This window comes from Fukomys damarensis, unplaced genomic scaffold, assembly GCF_012274545.1.
Source record: "Fukomys damarensis isolate Sample0158 unplaced genomic scaffold, DMR_v1.0_HiC HiC_scaffold_24, whole genome shotgun sequence".
NCBI classification, from domain to species: Eukaryota; Metazoa; Chordata; class Mammalia; order Rodentia; family Bathyergidae; genus Fukomys; species Fukomys damarensis.
This window is the reverse complement of record NW_022900936.1, coordinates 68,281,555-68,301,190: the sequence shown is the minus strand read 5'-3', so window position 1 is coordinate 68,301,190 and position 19,636 is coordinate 68,281,555. Positions and strand designations below refer to the sequence as shown.

Sequence of the window (19,636 nt, the reverse complement as noted above, 5' to 3'; positions counted from 1 at the left end):
GTGCCTGTACAGCATCTCTCCTCAAGGTCCAGCCACTTCTTGAGGCTCTGCATAGGAGCCTCGGGAGCTCCCGCCAGGACACAGTGGCCCATTGAACCTGCGGACTTTTCTTTAACACATGGCTCCAGTCTCTAGGCCTCTCTACCCCCTTATCATTTTTATTTCTTTGTATCTGTGTTAAATGTTGATATATCTTTCAACTCATCTTCCAGCTCACAAATGCAGTTTTTAACATTATTACCCCCTTTTAATTATTTTCTTCAGATTTTCAAATTAAAAAATGTTTTTAGTTCCCCAGACAAAACATTGTCATCTTTGTTGTTTTGTCCCTGGGGGACAACATTGCAGCTGGAGCCACGCGTCCATCGTGTATCCGGGACCCAGCAGACACAGTGCAGCCCAGCCCTCTCTGCTGTCGTCCCTCACGTCCGCCCGGCTGAGGAGATCCTCCTCCAGCTGTGCCCTCTGTGCAGCTCCAGTTAAGCCTGTGGTTTAGTGGACAGTCCAGGCCTCGCCTGCATGCCAGCCCCAGCAGCCTCCCTGCCAGGAAAGGCAGATGAAGGACAGTTGGAGGAGAGCGTGTGAAAGATGTCCACAGGCTGCCATCTCCACCCTCTGTGCCTTTTCTCAGACAGCTTTGCATGGCCCAGGGCTCCTTTTGGGAAATTTTCCCGCTGCTGACCAATGGCAGCCTGGGTGAGGCTAAAACGTCAGGCCAAATGGGGCCACGCCTGAAGGCTGTGACAGTCACAGCTGCAGGAACCTTCCAGGTCGGCTCTAGAGAAGTGAGGGGACCGGATGGTGTCCACGGATCCCTGATGGTGTCAACCATCTGTGGGCCCCCACTCTGCAGACCCCCGTCAGATGACAAGGCGGGGCCGGAGCTGTCCACTGCTCACCCTGAGGCTGCTCTGGGCACTCCGGAGGCACAGTTCCCGTTTCCCCAGCAGGGCCAGGGTCCCCCAGCCCAGATCTCATGGGCTCTGTTGGACACGAAGATGAAACTGCTGCCCCCCACCACAGCCAGCCCTGGGTCTTCTATCAGAATGGATTTGTGCTCTGCTTACACGACCCCAGGCTCTCAGGGCTTTTGATCCGAGAAGAGGCCTGTTAGGAAACATCCAGATTCCCCCAGGGGCTGGCCCATAACTCTGCCAAAGGGACTTTGACCTCCAGAATAGAGGAACCTGCCTGTGCAGTGAGCAGGAGGGGCCCGGGCATTCCCTGAGCTCCAGGCAACTCCGCTGCAGGACGCAGGTTACCACGAGAGGTGCTGGCCTGGTCAGTGAAGTTGGCACAAAGCTCAGTCCTTCTATCCAAGGGGCTCCCGGCCGCAGGCACCAGGACTTTGAAGGTGCACAGACTCCTGCAGGATGCGTCAGAAGACTCCTTTCCAGGGTGTCCATTTCCCTTCCTTCACCTCTGGCCTCTTGTTCCTTGATTAATTTATCTCTTCCTGACAGAGATGCAAGACTGGGGCTTGAAGTTCAGATTGGACTCTAGAGCAGAGCTCTTGAAGTAGAAACTCTCAGAGGGACCACAGTGAAATCCTGAGCTGAAATCCCAAGCCTTCCTCTGGATGCTTGGAGAGGAATGGTCGGAGTGGAAGGCAGACTTGGGGATGGCCAGGGCCTTCCACCCACCATGCTGCCTGAGGCGAGGTCCCCCGTGGGGACAGTGGCTTCTGGTCACACCCTTCAGCCTCTCTCCAAGATGCACCCTGAGCAGACCACAGAAATAGAAAAATGGGGCAATGTGTACCATCGGTCCTCTGGAAACCTGGGGATTCCTGGGTCAGCTGGTCCACCTGGGGGTGAAGTGAGAAGGAGGAGTGAAGCCCTGTGTCTTGGCCAGGTTCACCGGGTGAGGGCCTGGCCAGCGGGGAGCTAAAAAGTCACGGATTTGGCCTGGGCCAGACAGACCAATGCAGTAACTGAGCTTGGGTGCAGGAGACTCATAAACAATTGATTAATTAGATAAGGTCAACAACTAACCAATTAACTAGTTCGGATGTAAACTACGGACACTGGATTCACTGTAGCAAATAGTTTTCTCTTGTCATTTCCCTTCTGTCAATGTTGATCAGAGACATTGCTGGAATTCTCAACCTACTCTGGTTCTGAAGGCTGCCTGGTTTGTTTCGGTTTTCTTGCCTTTGCCTAAACTCTTGCATAACTGGCCTAAGGAGTTTTCCCTTTGAACCATTGCGGGGTGGTTGACAGAGTCCCAGCAGGGCTGTCATAGCAAACAAGGTCGATGTGGTCCCTTCCTCCATGGAATGTTGCAGGAAAATGCCTGCACACACAGAGAACCAAGCAAGGAACCAAACAGCAACTGCCCCGTCACCCGAAGCCACATCCGTCCCATAGCAGCTCTTTGTCAGCATCTATTACTGAACACGGTGCTGGTCTCACAGCAGAATGTGTAATTCTACTGGTGCGACTCTTATTTTTGGTACCGGGGATTGAACTCTGGTCCTTGTGCTTGCGAGGCAGGCAGTGGAACCTCTGAGCTAAGTCCCCGGCCCCACATCTTGGTTTCTTGTGAATAGGGAACCCAGGTGTATTTGTTAGCAGGTATGAAAGGGTTTGTACTGAGGAAACATTTCTAAAGAGTAGGAAATGGTGCTTCGCTATGAAATGATGATAGAAAACAATTCAAAATTGTGTCTCCTGAGGCAGGAGACCAGGGCATGGCATCGTAGCTAGGGCAGCTGGGCTTGACCTGCCAGCTGCAGAGATTTGCTAACCATGGGCGGAGAGCAGCGGCCCCGAACCGGCACCTGATGCCAATCTTCCAGCACGAGATCAGGTGGGAAGGCCCGGGCCCAACGTCAGAAGGAAGACGGAAAAGGCAGCAGCGCCACCACTGCCACTGACCTCTTGTTCCAGCAGCCGCCTGTCCTGGGTGAAAGACAGATCTTCTCTTTCCTTTGAAGCAGCCTTTCTCCTTGAGCACTTCCTTGCCCGTCTTTCTTGCCCTAAGATAAATGTTGCTCTGTCACGTTCACAAGTTGTTCTGACCAATTCACCGAAGGTAACAAAGGGAGCCAGGAGGTAAGGCTCTTCAGGCAGTTTCTCTCTCTGACGTTTAAGGACTAAGGACTCTCTCCCCCAATCCTCTTCCTGTCCCTTCTCTCCCAGGCCATTTGGGAGAGGCAAGGCGCTAGGTGGTGGTAGAAGTTAGGGGAAGCTGGGGAGGCTTCAGGAGCCAGGAGAGGAGAGCCTGCAGCTTCACGAGGCCATGCAGTCATGGCCTGCTGGGCCTGGCTTCCGTGGCTGCGTCTCAGCTAACTGCCCTGTTGAGTACATGAAGGCTTCTCGGATTTCTATCGGATTTGGGGGAGTTGAGACAGGGGCTCGCTTTGTAGTTCGGGCTGGTCTTGACCTCACTATGTGGCCCAGGCTGGCCTCAAACTCACAGCGATCCTCCTGCCTCAGCCTCCTGAGTGCCGGGGTTACAGGGGTGTTCCACCAAGAGCAGGTTTTAATTCTTAGCATAACTAAACATGATATAAGAATATATACTGACTTGTGAAAAAAAATGCATGAAAAGCTGTTTTAAGTGTGTTCTTATAAGACTATGCTTACTGTTCTAATCTGGTGGTGAAGGTATTCTTAAGAAATTGGAGGTACTCTTGCTACACAAAACTAAATGAGAAAAACTGTATAATAATCTCCTGCTGTTCCAACCATTTTTATGCTGTATCAGGCAAGGTAATTAACATTTAGTTATGTGTCACTGAAAAGTTTCATTCTAAGAATACCTTGGGTTAGTTATTTTATTCTTTAATAGTGGAAGGGAGGGGCTGGGGATTCTCAGTGGTTCCGCCGCCTGCCTCACAAGTACAAGGGCCTGAGTTCGATCCCCGGTACCAAAAAGAATAATAATAGTGGAAAGGATTCAACCCATTTCATAAGAAGGAATTGAAAGACCTTGCGATTCAGTCTGGAGAACACCGAGGAACCTCGGTTAGTGATTTACTGAGCCCGGGCCAGTCGTGGCGATTCATGCCTCGTGGGTGACATTCAGTCCTCGTGCATCTACTCGTATCAGTAGCCCCCTTCACTTGCCCTTTTGTTTGTGAGTGATTTGATTCTGAGAGATGTGACCAAGTCCACAATCCAGATGGCTTTCCAGGCCTGTGACTGTGATACCATTTGCTCTATTACCACATGCTAGTTGGCTGTGTAAGTTAGTGGACATCCATTTAAGCTATCTTACACAGATCTGTTGGAGGGATGCTGGCCTTCTGTTACTCCTGTGGGCTCAGCCCGTGTCTGTGCTCACCGTGCAGCCACCGCTGTTTCAACACTTTTCCTTGGAGTTACTTTCGATGTGACATGCTTCATGTCATGTCTGAGCTCCCTTGTGCTCAGAAACAGTCTTCTGAATTTTAAATCTTATATAAAGATGTAGTCTTGTGTAACATGCAAAGTTCTGTAAGATTTATATTCACATTTGTTTCAAAACAGGAAGCTGAGGGTCTTTAGGAAGCCAAGAGCTGTATTGAAGTATTCTCAGAATTTGTGCCCACCAACCTTTTTTGTTTTAATTTTGTTTTTTTGAGGCAGTGTCTCCCTTTGTAGTTAAGGATGGCCCTGAACTCCCTATGTAGCCCAGGCTGGCCTCGAACTCAGGCAATCCTCCTGCCTCAGCCTTCCGAGTGCTGGGATTACAGGCGTGTGCCACCAATCTTGATCTCAGTTCCAACATGACTTGAGGAGATGCTCTTGAAATTCATAAAGTGCAAAATATTGTTCAAATCAGGGGGCTGGGGATTTAGCTCAGTGGTTCCGTGGCCTGCCTTGCAAGCGCAAGGACCCAAGTTCAATCCCTGGTAACAACAACAACAACAACAACAAAAAATATACATATATATTGTTCAAATAATCATGTTCATAACTGCTATCATGTTGAAGCACGGTTGAAAACTCTTGGGCATTTTAATAGGTTCAAGGGTATTGCTGACAACTTTAGTATATCACAGTGAGACAAGGTATTCTCCATTCTTCCATTTAATAGAAAGGGCAACAGTTTTGGGAGCAACATATCGCGTCGCTATCTGAAAAGAGAATCTATGTTTTTTTGCTTTGGTTTTTTTTTTGGTACTGGGGATCAAACTCGGGTCCTTACACTTGCAAGGTAATTGCCAGAACCACTGAGCTAAATCCTCGGCCCTGAAAAGATTCTCTTTAGTGCCCTGCTGGCAAAGTCTGAGTGGATGGACAAAGTAGTATGTGGTACAATGGCACTGGGTCCCTTCTACAGCACATCCTGTGCTGGACAATGACAGAGACAGCAGCAACCGAGGAGAGGGCTGGACGGCCCGAATCCCCCATCTTCTCTTGGCTTTGGAGGGTTTGGGGAAAAAAATCTGAAGGGCTACTAGAATAAGGTTAACTGTATTTTGAAAAGCTGTGGCCACCACATTTAATTTCTTGCAATTTAAAGTTACAAAGAAGGATTTTTAAGATAGTCACACTGGGGCTGTCTTTGTATGTCTACTGCCGGTCAGCTCGAATTTGAACTTGAGCTTATGGTATCAAGTAGCTAACCTGCATATGTTCTATATGCTAAACAAGAATATCATTTTTTCATGGCTTGATTATTAATCTCAGTGATACATTTTTTAATATTATTGGTACACTTGATATACATGATTACATTCATCGTAGGGAATTTGTACCTGCACATGATATATCTAGGTTCTTTTTCTCCCCATTTCCAAAAGGTTTGTTACCATTTCTTTCTTCTGTTCTTTTTTCCCTTCCCCCTTTCCTGTCATTTGTTTGCTTTCCCTTTTGAACATTTTCTTCCTATTTCCCAGTATGTATCCTCTGTTTTGGTCCTTATTTACCCTTTCCATTTCTCACACAAGAGAAACAATGCAATATTTAAACACTTATTTCTGATTTATTTCACTACAAAGTATGGTCTCAAGGAACATCCATTTACCTAAACATGTCTCAGGTGTATCCTTCTTTCTGACAGAGTAGTACTCCATTATATACAAACACCATATTTTCTTTATCCTTTCATCTGTTGATGGGCATATGGGCTGTCTCCAAGATTTAGCTATTACAAACTGTGCTGCTATAAACATGGGTGTGCATGTATCTGTGTGTTATGATGCTTTTAACTCTTTTGGGAAAATACCTAGAAGGGGAGTAGCTGGCTCAAATGGAACCTGTTTTTTTGTTGTTTGGTACCAGCGATTGAACTCAGGTCCTTGTGTTTGCGAGGCAGGCAGTGGAACCACTGAGCTACACCCCCAGCCCCTGTAGTATTAGTTTGTTGAGAACTTTTCATACTGATTTCCACAGTAGTTTTATCAAGTTACACTCCAACCAACAGTGGAGAAGGGTTCTTTTTTCCCCACATCCCCACCAGTATTTCTTATTGATTTATTTCTTAATGACAGACATTCATTCTGGGGATGGCACCTCGGGTTGTTTTGTTGTTTTTGTTTTTTGTTTTTTTCTTTTAAATTGAATTTATTGGTACATTCTAGGTAGACAGTACAGTTACATTCATTACTGGGATCTTGCACCTTTACATGTCAGGTCTTGCTTCTCATTTTTTCCCCTTCTCAGGTTGTTTTAATTTGCATTTCTTGAATGACCAGTGATGTTGAACATTTTTTCATGTATTTGCTGTTTGCACTTGAGAAATGTCTATATTTCAGATGCCCGTTATTGAACTCAGTCTTTAAATTTGAGGGATCTCATTTTTTTTTCAATTCTTTGTATAGTCTAGATATTAGTTCCTTTGAGAAGTACCTGAGAAGTAACCTTTCCCATTCTGTGAGTTGTCCCTTCACTCTGCTGGTGGTTTCTTTTCCTGTGCAGAAAAAAGCATTTTAATTTGATATGATCCCAGTTGGTGATTCTTTGTAATATTTTCTGTGTGATTGGGGTTTTTGTTCATAAAGTCTTTGCTCTATGTTTACAAGAGCTTTATTTATTTTACCTTTCATCAGATTAAATGTTTCTGTTTTTACATTTAGATTGCTGATCCAATTTTGTTTTAGTTCAGTACATTGTGAGAGATGTGGGTCACCATGTGGAAAGCCAGTTTTGCCAGCACCATTTATGAAAGAGGCTGTCTTTCTTCCAGTAAAGGAGCCTCACTCCTGTGTCAAATAATGTGGCTGAGGACCCGGGGATTTAGCTCAGTGGTTCAGGCACCTGCTTTGCAAGCACAGGGACCTTAGTTCAATCCCTGGTACCAAAAATAAACAAGCAAACAAACAAAAAGAAATAAGAGGAAAGATAATGTGGCTGAGTCAGGCGTGGTGGTGCACACCTGTAATCCCAGCACTCAGGAGGCTGAGGCAGGAGGATCACTGTGAGTTCGAGACCAGCCTGGGCTACATAGTGAGTTCCAGGTCAGTCTCAACTACATAGTGAGACTCTGTCTCCAAAAACCAAAACCAAAACAAACAACAAAAAAAGAACGTGGCTGAGTATGTTTGGAGCTGTTTCAGCATCTTCTATTTTGTCCTATTGATTTTTTTTGAGGGGGGGGTGGTTTTTTGAGACAGGGTCTTACTACATAGTTGAGACTGCCCTGGAACTCACTGTGTAGCCCAGGCTGGTCTTGAACTCACAGTGATCCTCCTGCCTCAGCTTCCCGAGTGCTGGGATTACAGGCGTGCGCCACTACACCTGGCTTGTCCCATTGATCTTTCAGTCTGTTTTTTGGCCAGCACCATGCTGTTTTTATTGTGGTAGCTTTGTAGTATAATTTCAAATTAGGGATTGTAATGCCTCCTGCCTTGTCCTTATTGCCCAGAATTGCTTTTGCTGTTTTAGATCTCATCTGGTTCTAAATGAATTTTAAGATTGTTTTCTCTAGTTCTGTGAGGTGGTTCTAAATGAATTTTAGCAGTTTTCTCTAGTTATGTGAAGTTTGCTACTGGTATGTATTTTCATTGGGATTGTGTTAAATCTGTATAATAGTTTTGGGAGTTTTTCAGTATAATAGTTCTACTAAGAACAAGGCATGTCTTTCCATTTTCTAATATCCTCTCCAACCAAACTCCTTTTTCAGAGTCCTGTAATTTTCAACATCAAGGTCTTTTATTTCCTTTGTTAGACTGATTCCTAAGTATTTCTTTTTTCTTGATTCTACAGTGAAAGGTTGGCTTTCCCTAATTTTTTTCTCAGTGAGTTTGTTATTTGTGTACAGGAATGTTATTGATTTTTGAATGTTGATTTTGTATCCTGCTACATTACTGAATTTAGTTATTAAATCTAGCAGCCTTTTGATGGAGTTTTGGGCATCTTTTATATAGAATATCATGTCATCCAAAAGGAAGGATAGTTTAACTTCTTCCTTTTCCATCCATGTCCTTTTTATTTCTTTCTCTTTCTGATTGCTCTAGCTAATGTTTCCAGAACTATATTGAACAGAAGTGGCAACAGTGGGCATCCTTGTCTTGTTCCTGATTTTAGAGTGAAAGCTTTCAACTATTGAACATTTAGTGTGATGTTGGCTGTTGGTTTGTCATAGATGGCATTCATTAGATTGAGATATAGACCATTTATTCCAGTTTTCCGTAGGGTTTTAGCATGAATATGTGTTGGACTTTGTCAAATGTATTTTTGCATCTATTGAAATGGTATAGTTTTTATCCTTGGCTCTGTTAATATAGTGTATTACATTTATTGATTTGCATATGTTGAACCATCCCTGCATCCCTGAAATGAATCCTACTTGATCATTACATATAAACTTCTTGATGATTTGCTGCATTTTGTTTGCCAGTGTCTTATTGAGGATTTTTGCATCTATGTTCATTAGGGAGACTGGCCTGTAGTTCTCTTTTTTGGTTGGATCCAGCTTTGGTTTTGGTATCAGGATATTGTTCCCAGAAATGAGTATGGGAGTAAGGCTTCCCTTTCAATTTCATTTAAGAGTTTGAAGAGTAGTGACATTAGATCTCCTCTAAATTTCTTGTAGAACTCAGCAGTGAATCCATCTGTAGCTGGGCTTTACTTTGTTGGTAGTTTTGTTATTACTTCTTCAATTTCATTGACTGGTATTGGTTATTTAGATTTTTAAAAATTTTTTTGTTTTTTTGAGACAGGGTCTCACTATGTAATTGAGACTGACCTGGAACTCACTGTGTAGCCCAGGCTGATCTCAAACGCACAGTGATCCTCCTGCCTCAGCCTCCCGAGTGCTGGGGTTACAGGCGTGCACCACCACGCCCAGCTTATTTAGAATTTTTATATCTTCTTGATTCAGCTTTGGTAATTTATATATATCAAGGAGTGTGTTTCTTCTGTGTTTCCATTTTAGCAGAGTACAGGTTTTTGAAGTAGGTTTTGATGCTCTTCTGGATTTCTGTAGGATTTATTGAGATTTCACCCTGTTCATTCCTAATTGCATGGATTTGACTTTTTTTTTTTAATAAGGTTGGCTAAGGGTTTGTCTATTTAGTCTTGCAAACCACCAGCTCTGATTCATTAATTCTTTGTTTTTTCTTAGTCTCAATTGTATCCACTTCTATTATGATCTTTATAATTTCCTCCTTCATATATGCTTTGGGTTTAACTTGCCCTTCTTTTTCTAGAAGCTTGAGTTTGAACATTAGGTTACATTAGGTTACTTATTTGAGCTTGCTCTGTTTTTCTGATGTGGGGATTCACTGCTATAAATTCCCTCATAGGATTGCTTTCATTGCGTCCCATAAGTTCCCATGTGTTGTATTGGCATTATCATTTAATTATAGAAATTGTCTAATTTCTCCATTAATTTCATCTGTGACCCACTGGTTGTTCAGGAGGCTTTTAATTTCAATGTATTTATGTAGTTTCTGTGGCTTATTTTGCTATTGATTTCCAATTTCATTGCACTATGATCTGATAATATGCATGGGAAATTTTCAATTCCTTTGTATTTACTTAAGCTTGTTTTATGAGCTACTATGTGATCTATCTTGGAGAAATCCCCATGTACAGCTGAGAAGAATATGTATTTTGTTGTTGTAGGGTAGAGCACTGTAGATATCTAACTCCAGTTGTCCAAAGGTTTGGTTCAGCTCTGATATTTCTTTGTTGATTTTTTGTCTAGTTGATCTGTTTGTGACAGTGGAGTATTGAGGTCCCCCGTTAGAACTGTGATAGTGATTATCTGGTTTTTCATATTGATTAGTGTTTTATATAGTTGTGTGTCCTGGTAGTTGATTGTTGTCTCTTCCTCTTGGATTGTTTCCTTAGCAAGTATATAGTGACCTTCTATGCCTCTGCTGATCAGTCTTGGCTTGAAATCCACTTTGTCTGCAAATAGAATAGCTACCCCTTCTTTTTTGCTGAGTTCCTATCACATGGAGTATTGTTTTCCATGCTTTGACTTTCAGTCTACACATTTTTTTAAGTTAAATGTGTATCTTGTATTCAGCATATTGGTGGATCTTGTTTGTTGGTTTCCTTTTTTTTTTTGTACTGGGATAGAACTTGTGTCCTTGCACTTGGGAGACAGGTAGCAGAACCACTGAGCTAAATCCCCGGCCTGATGGGTCTTGTTTCTTGATCCATTCTGTCAATGTTTCTTTTGGTGAATTGAGACCATTTACAGTGATGATTATAACTAATATGTATTGACTTATCCTTGTCATATTTTCCTGTGGTTGGTTCTTTTTCTTTCCCCTTTGTTTATTTGTTGGCCTTGTCTGATGAATTCATTCTGTTGGGATTTATGGAATTGTTATCTTCATTGTTGTCTTCTAAATATCTTTCAGAAATTTTTGGAGGGCTAGTTTGGTGGTGTTTTTTTATCATAGAAGTATCTTATTTTTCCATGAACTCTGAAAGATAATTTTGTGAGGTACATCAATCTGGGTTGAAGGCTTGTTTTCTTTTATGGCTTGAAATACTTTACTCCAAGCTCTCCTTGACTTAAGAGTTTGTGTTGAGAAGTCTGCTATGGTTCTGATGGATTTTCCTTAATAGGTGATTTGTTTCTTTTCTGTAAGTTTTTTTATATTCTGCTCTTGTGTTCAATTTCTGGAATCTTGACAGTTATACACCTTGATGTAATTTCCCCCCCCCCGATCATGGCTAATTGGAGTTCTGTATGCCTCACTTATCTATAGGTCAAATTCTTTTTCCATGCTTGGGAAGTTTTCTGCCATTACTTATGTGAACAAGTTTTTTACATCCTTTGCACTGCCTTCTGATTTTTTAATTGATTCCTATCAACCCCTTATGTTATCCTTCTTTGATTCACGTAGCAGCTGTTGGATTTTTGTAGTTCCTTGCTATTTTTAAGAAGTCTTTCATTTGATGGTCACTAACTGCAAACCTGTCTTCTAGATCTGAATTGTTCTTGTATTGATTCTGCTTCTTACACTATCAATAGAATTTTTAATCTCCTGGATATATGTTTGAATCTGTTTCATGGAATCCAGTTCTTTCCTGTGTTGGACATTCATGGTTTCCATCACTTTCCCAAGTTCCTTTATCTATTTAATATATGTGATGCTTAAGTGAGCATATCCTCTATTTTTTAAAAATCTCTGTCTACTCTAGATTCACTAACCATGTCCTTCATTATGGTCATTTCTTTAGTTATCTGTATAATTATTTCTGATTTTTTTTCCTAGAGCTTCATTCATCTGCTTTGTTACTTCTGCTACCATTCAGAAAGTTCTGTTGAGTGGCTTTGGGTTTCTTTCACCTCATTGCATCCTGCATTTACCTTGGTCAAGCTGGAAGTCTGGGACTGCATCTTGCTGCCATGTCTTCTCATTTTCTGTTTTTTAAAAAATTTATATCCTGCAGTGAAGCTTGTAAATTGCTTATGGTAAGTAGCTTCATTACTAGTATCAAGACCTCCTTAGGAAATTACTATTCTTTGTTTGTTTGAGATAGGGCCTTGCTATGTAGTTCAAGCTGGCCTTGAACTCACATTAATCCTCCTGCCCTAGCCTCTCAAGTAGTGGGATTATAGACATCCACCACCACACATGGCCCAGAAATGACTACTCTTCAGAGATGTCTTCTAGGTGAAGCTGGCTTTTGTTTTTTGAGTCTTTCACAAAACCATGTCTCTTCATTTTATTAGGGATGAGAGTCTGCTGCCTATTTGGCCTATACCCAGTTATTTGGTGCTGAACTGTTGTATTTTATGATACCCAGACAATCTTAGTACTGGCATGCAAGGAAGAACAACTGATCGTAACAACTATTTCACCTTAACTAAAGTTGTATAATCAGTAATAAGAACAGTCTAGAAAGTGACAAACTGTTGTAACTGTTAATTTGCCAACTTAAGTGATAGGTAAAGGATTTATAGTTATATCACAAAAATCTAAAAGAAATCAGAAAGTAATATACAGTAAATATCCCCAGAATAGAGCTATTTTACCCTCATGGGAGAAAAATATAAAGGGATAAGAGGAAAACACAGAGAAATAGAAGAGAACAAGATTAGAATCAAGGCTGGAGGATAAATATTGCCCAAATTTTAGAAAACTAGTGAAGAAGACAGGAGGGGAAGAAAGAAGAAAAAAACAAAAACAAGAACTAAATACAAGAAAAAAAACCTAAAAACAATGTTCACACTCATAAAACAAAAAAACAACAAAAAGAAAAGAAAAAAATTTCTTTGTGATGTCAACCCTGTGGTTATCTTTTGGGGTGTAAAGTTTGTGGTAGTGTCCAATTCAGGGTGTGTCTCTGCTGTCACTAGTAAACAAAGGAAGCAGATGGAGTCTAGATCCATCCACAAGCCTACAGTAGGAATAGGGTGTTGTGCTGATTCTTATGCTTTCAGCTTCACAGAATTTCAGGCTGATCCTGGCCCGTTTGTGGGGTTGGTGTCTGAGCTGTTCCCCCTGTAATACTCCGGGCATCTCTTACCTGCCTCACCTTGGCTCCCTAACCCTGGACATTTTCCATGGTTCTACTTCACCCAATCGCTGGGAGCCCTGAGAGGAAGCCAGTGCAAGGCTGCTCTGAGTCCCGGGTTCGCTTGGCCTCTCCCTAAATTGGTGTCTGGCCGAACACCCTCTCCAGGGAACACTTGGGCTGGAGTCCCTCACCAGCTGTTGGAGTACACAGCATCCACTGCTCTGTTTTGCTGGTGCATTTCTCCCTGGAAGCCTCTGGACTTACCAGCCCTCATCATGTCTCTGTAGATTTGAGCCTCCTTTCACCTTAAGTCAGGAGTCAGGGAGAAGTGCAGTTTGTCACCTCCTTGTCCTGCATTGAGGTCTGTCTCTACGTTTTCCCTGAGGACTCCTCCCTTCAGATCCTTCCTGGGTCCCAGGGAAATACCTCCCTCCTTCTTTCCTTCTGTAAGTCATTGTAGTGCAGTGTCTGCAATCTGAATCTTGGACTGACCTGCTGTGCTTAATGCTCTGCCATCTTCCTGAAAGTCTCCAAATGTTTAATAGTATTAATAGAATTTTATTAGTAAAAATACCTATAAATGATTAGACCCATTTTTACCATGAGTAGTACAAGCGCCTGGTGGGACATCCATGCAGGTACCACTGGTGGCTCAAGCTGACAGGAACATGTTAAAGTTCGTATTTTATTTCTGTGGTCTTACAAATGCACATGAATTGTGGTCTGGGAGCATGAAAACTGCTGAGTAAATCATGTGGCCTTTCAGCTTTCTCACCATTACAGATAAAAGCTAAAGCCTCTACTTTTAGGGAACCTGTGGAACTTGGGTTAGATCCCCTCTTTTCAAAATTCAGATACTGCAGTTATTTTCGATATCCAGTTCAACTGTCTTTAAGAAAGTCATGGAGGGGATGAGTGAGGAGATTGTTTCCCAGATGGCCAGTGCCCTCCCAGGGCTCCTCTCTGATCTACTGTTTCTCTAGGGCCCCACCATTCCCTCTAAGGAGTCAGTGGGCCATGGTATGGAGAGTTCTGAAGCTAAGGAGTAAAAGGCACCAGCATCACCACTAGAGTGTCAAGCAGAGACATCTGCTCCCTCTAATTAGGTGTTACACGGCTGTTTTGTGAACTCATGGGCTGACCCCTTTCTGCAGGAGACACCCTTTGAAGGACCTCAGACCTAGTTCTCTCTCTCTCTCCATAGGCCTCAAGACGAGCCATGGAAAACATCCTGAGCAACACCCTACAGAGCCCAGCAACCTTGCCATTAGGCCATATCTTTTTTTTTTTTTTTTTGGTACCAGGGATTGAACTGAGGTCCTTGCACTTGCCAGGCAGGGAGTGGAACCACTGAGCTACATCCCCAGTCCTAGGCCATATCTTTCAACGGTGGGAACAAGTGGACACTGCCAGTCTGAAAAAGGAACAACTTATCTACTAATGCAATGTAGTTTGGGTCCAGTACAAACTAGAGAATGATGAAAGATGGGTAAAGGATGACTTTAAATTATGACACTACTTTGCAGATAGATAATTTCTTTTTTGGGGGCGGGGTACTGGGGATTGAACTTGGGACCTTGCACTTAGGAGGCAGGTGGCAGAACCACTGAGCTAAATCCCCAGCTCTAAATAGATAATTTCCACAAAAAGCATGGAAAGTCAAATTCTGTGTTCAGGCTTTTGTGACTATCACTGGAAAACCCAGATTCTGGCCAACTAGAGTGGTAACTATAGGAAGAGGAGGTAATTGATGCTGCTGTCCTCAGATCCCCACCTGTCTCTCAGGGGCATATGCATTTCTCCCTCCAGGTTAATAAAAACAGTAGCACTAAGTGGAGCCCTCAACGTCTTCATAATCCCAAGGAAGTAAATACTCAAGAACTCCACCAGAGGCTAGAGACAGGTGTGCAGGTGGGCCTCCAGGCCCTTGTGACTCGATTGCTGGACATGACCTTTTCTGTGTTCCATAACTGGAATCGACATCTCAGTGGATGCAGGGAAAACATTTTACAAAGCCCAACATGCATTCATAATTAAAATTAAAACCCACAGAAAACTGGAATAGAAGGCCTTTATGATAAAAATCTGATAAAAGTCATCTGTGACACACTAGCAGTCAACATCATACTAAACCGTCACAGAGATTTCACTGTAAAATCAGGAACAAGACAAGGATATCCACTGTCACCACTCCTGTTCAATATAGTTCTGGAAACATCAGACTGAGCAAGTAGACAAGAAAAAGAAAAAAGGATAGGAAAGAAGTTAAATTATCACCATTTGCAGATGACATAATACTCTACACAGAAGACCCCCAAAACACCACCAAAGTACCAGGGACCTTCACTCCCTCAGCAACCCATAAAGAACTATGGGGATTTGTCTCAGGAGGAAATAAGGCAGGAGTAGAGGGCAAGGCGGCATGGCTGGGGCACTTGGGTATGATTTGGCAATTGCAGAGACTTGTTAACCCTGAGTGTAGAGCAGCAGCTCCACAGACTGGCACATGATGCCACTCTCCTAGCATGAGATCAAGTAGCACAGCCTGGATCTAAAGTCACAAGATAGGAGATGCAGCCACTGATTTTGTGGCCCTTGCCCCCTTGTTCTGGCAGTGGCAGCCTGTCCTACATACAAGATGTTATCTTCTCTTTCTCTTCCAAGTACCTTTTTCTTCTCCAGCACTTTCATTTCTTCTATATTGCCCTAAAATAAATGTTAATCTTTCACATTCACAAAGGTTCCAACCAAGTCACTGAACAGGACAAGGATGGCAAGAGCCTGGAAAGCACTGTTCACTACCACACTCGGTAATGTTAGATTGTCACCAGAAACTGAGGTTATTAGCGTCTTCAACAATTCCCTTTTTAAAAATACTCAGAAACTTTAGATATGGGAAAAAATATAGATCAGAAATTCCCTTTAGTTCTTTTTTCCCCCTTCCCCTCTTCTCAATTCAAACCCCTTCCCCTCCCCATTTACAAAAGCGTTACCATTTTTTCCTTCTTTTTCTCTTCCCTGTCTCTTGCTCCTCTTCCCATCTGAACATTTTCTTCCTACTTCCCAGGATTTATCATCCATTTTGATATTTATTTACGCTTTTGGTTTCTCATACCAGAAAAACAATGCACCATTTAAAGATGTGTATCTGACTTATTTCACAACAAAGTATGATGGATCATCCATTTAGCTAAAAATGTCTCAGGTATATCCTTCGTTATGGCAGAATAGTACTCTGTATTGTATATAACACCACTTCTTTATCCATTCACCTGTTGATAGGCTGTCTCCAAGACTGAGCTATTACAAATTGTGCTGCTATAAACATGGGTGTGCATGCATCTCTGTAGTATGATGCTTTTAACTCTTTTGGGAAAATACCTAGAAGCGGCTGGCTCAAACAGAACCTGTAGTATTAGTTTGTTGAGAACTCTCCATTCTAATTTCCACATCGGTTGTACCAACTTACACTCCCACCAACAGTGGAGAAGGGTTCCTTTCCCCCCACACCACTGCCAGAATTTGTTATTGGTTGATTTTTTGATGATAGCCATTCTTTCTGACAAGATCAGGCACATTCAGGGTGGTATGGCTATACATTTTTTTCTGATGTGAGATGGAATCTTAATTTGCATTTCTCAAATGACATGATGTTGAACATTTTTTCATATATTTGTTTGGTTTGTACTTCATTTGAGAAATATCTATTCAGATACCTGTTTTTGAATTGAGTTTTTAAAGTTGGGGAGGGTGTCCTGATTTTTAGATCTTTATATATTCTAGATAGTAGTCCTTTCAGAACAGCTGGTAAAAAATTTTTCCCATTCTGTTGGTTTCTGTTGCTCTGCACTGAAAATTCTAGTATGTAATTGCAATTAGAAATAACTCCTTACCCAAGGAGTCTAAACTGTTTTTGGTGAGGCAGAAGTGTACCTATACAAAATAAGAAATCAGTTCCCTAGTTTAAAACCAGGTTTTGTTAGGGAACTGGTATTAAAAGCAAATAGATCTTTATTAGTTCTTCGGATTACTTAGTAATCTTGCACTCTGTTGAGCTGGAATTTGGTTTTTGTAGTTGTCTTTCTGGGGTGTGTGGTTTGAATGAATTTAATCCAAATTGAATTGCCTATGGTAGCCTTTTTAATGGATTTTGAGAGACCTGAGTCGGAGAAACTAATATTTGAAAGGAATTACATTCATGTTAAATATGGACTCATGGAGGACCTGGACTCCATCATTCATCATGGAGAAGGAAAAACGAAAGGAATTGTAGGAAAATATTTGTGTGGCAACTGTCCTAAAATTGGTAAAATGACCGGTGGCGAGTGTTTGGTTTTGTCACTCCCTTATCCTGAGAAGACAAAACTGCAGGTGGTGCATTTCTGCTACCTGATGGACTACTTGAATATTGACATTGATTTCCCTCAATGGTTACCATCAGTGGGACACAACTATGCTCATGTAGTAGTCTCTGGTTATATTTTCCAAGCAGCAAGGGCAATGTTGGAACAGTAGTAAAGACTACAGGAAAATGTATCCAAATGTATCAAGAGGCCATCTCTACACTTCCAGTGACAGAGAAAGCCATTTCACTGGGTAAATCATCAAACTGCCAAACAGGGTGTGACACACACATTGGCATAGCCATTGCCCCTGCAATGCTGTCTTCTGGAAAGGTTGAAAGGTAGCATTTTGAAACTGGCAATGTTGGTGGACTGCATTGGCCAAAGGTAACTGTAATTACTTTTAATGGATGAAATAGTTATCAGCACTGTCTTAAAGACCCTTACATATGCCCTACTTTCCTGAAGTCTATATGAATTAACTCAAGGCTGTAATGCACCGGGCCATGGCATATTCCCACCAGGTAACCGAAGCTCTTTGTGACCTTTCAATTGCTCACTCACCTTTCATGATTTTCAACCTGAAGACTGGGTCTTCTAGAAATGTAATCAAGGGCTGGGGACTGCCTCTCAAGTGCAAGGTCCTGAGTTTGATCCCCAGCACAACACACAAAAAAGAAATCAAAGACAGCTCTTGAACCCTGTTGGAGACTTAGGGTCCTACTCAAAGGACCCTTCAGGGCCTCAACTGGCTTTTAGTACCATGAATTGGAACTCAGAACCTTCCACTTGCAAAGCAGGCGGCAGCACCACTGAGCGAAATCCTCAGTCCAACTGGGTCTGTATCTTAGACTCCAGGAACTATAACCCTGATAGAGACTAAGCCAAAGCTGACTTGAGAAGTTTCTCTGGTAGATGTCTTAGATGTGGACAGCTCTTTCCAAGACTCCCCACCACAGTGAGACTTTTGCACCTCTTAATGTTTCCTTATGTCTGTATTTCATTTGATAGGATTATGCTGTAATTAGACTTCCAGACCCATCCTGCTGGCACTTGTTCATACTCAATTTACACTGGAAATGAGGTATGTTTACTAAACAGGGAGGAGCCTGTAGTTGGTAATACTTCTATAAATTCTAGATATACTCATTGGTTGTTACAGAGACTGTTATAAAAATTAGGTAGGGGCTGGTGGCGCACATCCGTAATTCCAGCACTTGGGAGGCCTGAGGCAGGAAGATGGTCATAACTTTAAGGCCAGCCTGGGATACATAATGAGTTAAAGGGCAGGCTGAACCACAGGGCAAGACATTCTCATGCCCCTTACCTCTACAAAAAAAGTTTTTTTGAATGGTTAGGACAGACACACCTGGCCATTCTGTGATTTGGTTTAGGCTGTTTTCATTCACGGGGGCGGGCTCTTGCTGACTCAAACTTCTAGTATTAGCCTCCTACTGGTGTAACAGCAGTCTCCCTGTATGGTACAGTCCGAATTGTTGAATTTTTATGTGCAGCTATCTGCTGAATATGAAATGCTCTTTGGCTGGAGTAAAAACTTCAAGAACTATGGCTGATGCATGAAAAACAAAAGCCCAGGGTAAGGCTGACTCAGAGGCTGAAGGGAAAGGGAAGTTTATTAAAATTTAGTGGAGGTTGTGATTTAGCTGGGACACCTGCAGTGGGCCCAACAAATCAATACAAATCAATACAGAGCTTAATCACAGTAACTGGGTTAACTCACTGAGATGCTGCCAGCTGACTGGTTGATCAAGCTTCCATTTTTCTGTAATTTGTTTTGTTGGAATTCTGAGACCCTGATCTGTAAATCCTTTTTATTGTCACTGCTACTATTTGTCCTAACTGGCCTGAGGAATTCTTTCTCTTACCACTAGTGAAGGCTGATGTCACTGGTGCTTCTAGTCGGGATAATTAATCATTTGGGATCCTGAAGCAGTTCCCTGATAAATGAGACCTGAGAGCTGCACATATGTAAATAAAGCAGCAGCTTATCCATCTGATGGGAGTAAGGAAGCTGACTCTGCCAAGTCTACAACTGCTGTCAAGAGGCAGAAATGAGCCCGCCCCTCTTTGCTTATGTTGAAGTGACAGCCAGGTATTTAAAGACACAGCAGTCACCCTCCAGCCTGCACCCTGTGAGCGAGCAACAGTTCTAGGAAGCAGCACATTAGGACACCTGGATTTTTTTCCCATCACTGAGGAGTGAACCCAGGGTATGTGCACTTACTTCTGTCCCCTCTCCCATCCCACCTTAAATTCGGAAACAGGGTCTAAGTTAAAGAGGTGGCCCCAGCTGGGGCTGAATTTATGATCTTCCTGCCTCAGCCTCCCAGAGTGCTGGGATTGCAGGCTTGGGCCACCATGTCCAGCTCTGTACTGTTATGTGGGCAACACATTAGACAAAATAAGGGA

The 19,636-nt window shown here is 42.6% G+C and overlaps 1 long non-coding RNA gene across 2 annotated transcripts in view; it reads left to right on the top strand.

Moving 5' to 3' along the window:
* The first annotated feature begins 2,978 nt into the window (after positions 1-2,978).
* LOC104858117 overlaps positions 2,979-19,636 on the top strand; it is a 20,433-nt gene continuing 3,775 nt past the window's right edge. The window contains exons 1-2 of one of the 2 annotated variants that reach the window (XR_004518790.1): positions 2,979-3,056; positions 18,218-18,290. This is a non-coding gene — a long non-coding RNA (uncharacterized LOC104858117). Of the gene's footprint in view, positions 3,057-18,180; positions 18,291-19,636 lie in introns of those variants that run through there. The other variant, XR_779067.3, reaches the window with a different exon arrangement.